Below are 2,686 nucleotides of genomic sequence, written 5' to 3' on the forward strand. Positions count from 1 at the left end.
ACTAGAACTTCTAGTGTGAAACGCTGGCATCTGCACTTTTTCACCCATTAAAAAAGATAGCCCTGTGAAGGGTGAGACTACAAGCAGAATCCAGCTTAATAAGGTGGAATTGCACAGCTACAAAAGTAAAAATTAAAAAAGTTTCTGGGCATGGAAGAGTGCCACCAGCAAAAACAAAAAGCAAAACAAGATTAAAAACAGAGCATACTTTTGAGCATTGCTGAAAATGGCTGAAGGGTATCCTGCAGACAGCCAGAAATGACAATATAAAGACATCAATCCTCCTTTTTTTCTGTGCATGCTCAGGACCTCAACGAGATAGAAGACAATGAAGGGTTAGTTGGAGTCCAAACAATGCTGGCAGGCAATGTCTCTCCAGGAAAGATCAGCAGTCTTGCAGCTGAGTTCAGCCCCTTTACATCCCTAATTAGCAGCATATTTTTAAGACAGAAAGTTGAAATACACTTTCTGCAGAGCTGCTTTAATCTTCGATATGAAAATGGGGCCACAGCTTAGTTCTGCGTGACTGGTATCTATATGCATGACTTTGTAGATAACAGATCTATTCATGTGACTCAAGTCCTCTGCGCGCTCTCGTGGCTGGTGGACAGAAGACTGTCAGAGGAGGAGACTCAGGGGATTCAAAGACTAGTCCTTTCTCTGCCACTGGCCTCTGGGATGACCTTGGCCACATCACTGCATCTCCTCCAGTCTCACTTTTACAAATGGAGACTATATTTTTCTCCTTAGCACTTGAGGTTCACTGCTAAAATGCTAGGTGTTATTAATAACAAATCCTCCCAGCGAGCACACCTCAAAGTTAAGGCTGATGCAAAAACTCCCCTTTTTCTCCAAGTGACGTGTTCCCCTGCCACTGTGAGTGAAGCAATGGTGCTACTGCTCAGATTTTTTTCCCCAGTCTCTTCCCTAAGGAAAGGAAAGGATGTGATCACATTATTTTCTCCAACTCTTACCTGCAAAACCTCTGGAATACATCAAACAATTTTGCCAAACAAGACAAGAGGAGAAAGGCCAAAGAGATATTAAGTTTCCCTGTGTTAAGTGATAAACAGGTCAGAAGACGGACAGACAAATAGTCCATATGCTGAGAGACAGCTTGCAATGCAGGATCAACCAAAACATCAGACAACAGGGAATCTACATAAAGACTAGACAGGAAAAATAAACTTCTTAAGTTTCATGGCTTACAAAATTACTTTTTATTTGTGGATGGGTGGGAAGAGATTGTTAATTTTCAACAAATATTGTCAGCTCTGAGGCATTTTGTGTTTACTCTTCTTGCCTTTAAGCTTGGTGAAGCTTGATTCTCCTTTGTCTGAATTATTCCTCAGATATCAAAATACTATTTGGAATGTACATGCACATAAGCAAGCCATTAATACCAAATGAAAGCAGTTTCTGATGACAAAATCTTGTTATCCTACTTTATCATCTTACTACAAATAGTTTTGTCTCGAAATATAAAAGTGTGCAAGAAATGAACAAAGAAAAATGTGTTTGGAAGACATACAGCAAAGAAAAACTAATTAACCGGTCAAAACATCCACAAATAGGGACTACACATTCACAAACACCATATTCCTCTCCTGCCACTCTCTTCTCATAAGCCAAAGGGACATGAAAAGTCATATTATCTTTCTCCCCAAAGTGCCCAGATAAACTCTTCCACCTTCCATTATTACATCTGCTAGAAAGAGTAGATGAATGGTATAAGGACTCATTAGACTGACGAGTATTTTTTGGTCTGCCAGTGTTTACATTAGAATTTTACTATTTCATTGATTTTGTTTAAGGAAAAATGTTATATTCATGAGGTAAGATTTTCTGGCCAGTTAACTTGATCAAAACCTTTTCAGTCAGATGCAGCCTGCCTTGATCATTGACTTTTGGTCAGATACACACAACCAAATTCTATATTCAAGGCTCATCTGTTCCACATATCCAAAGCTCCATATTCTACTGTTCAAGCTTTTACTAAGTGAAGTGTTGTTAGTCTTTATAGTGGCACACTTAAAGCCTAAAGGTAAGCAAATTTCTGGAAGACTGCGATCTCCTACACTTGGCTGGCTTAATTTACTGTTTCTTTTCCAATGTAATTTACTACCCCAAAAAAGTCATTTAAAAAAATTGGATTGGTACAGTATTTCCAGGCTGAAGAATACTGAATGTCCCGGTACAATATGTGGTCCAGCTTCCCACAAAGTACACAAAACCCTGTTGACACTACAGCTTGCAGCTAAAATTGTTTTGAGTAAGGAAACATGATCGATGGAGAATGCAGGTCCCAGAATACGAGCCTCCAGTTTGCATCAGGGTGGACACAAACATAGCAGAGACAAAGAAGGGAACAATCTGCTTCACTTGCTGCAGCCTGCAGGCTCCTGCTAGGGAGGATTCAAGCTTGACACTCTGGAGGCTGCAACTATCACCTGGGCCTTTGGGTACAGAAAACCTTCTTGCTTGTCTCCTCTGTGACCTGTTTTGTTATTGTCAGTTGCAGCTAAGGAGTATAATATCTGGGGACTGAAACGCTCCTTGTCACTGAACAAGTGCCTGCAAAGAAGAAATGGTTACTGTTACATGGGAGTAGAACATAAAATCTTTGTCACTCAAAAGCACAAAGCATTTTTCGTGTCCTGCAACCCTCTGAGCTTTGGGTTCAGCA

Source organism: Merops nubicus, unplaced genomic scaffold (assembly GCF_000691845.1).
Source record: "Merops nubicus isolate BGI_N331 unplaced genomic scaffold, ASM69184v1 scaffold51797, whole genome shotgun sequence".
Classification (NCBI taxonomy): domain Eukaryota; kingdom Metazoa; phylum Chordata; class Aves; order Coraciiformes; family Meropidae; genus Merops; species Merops nubicus.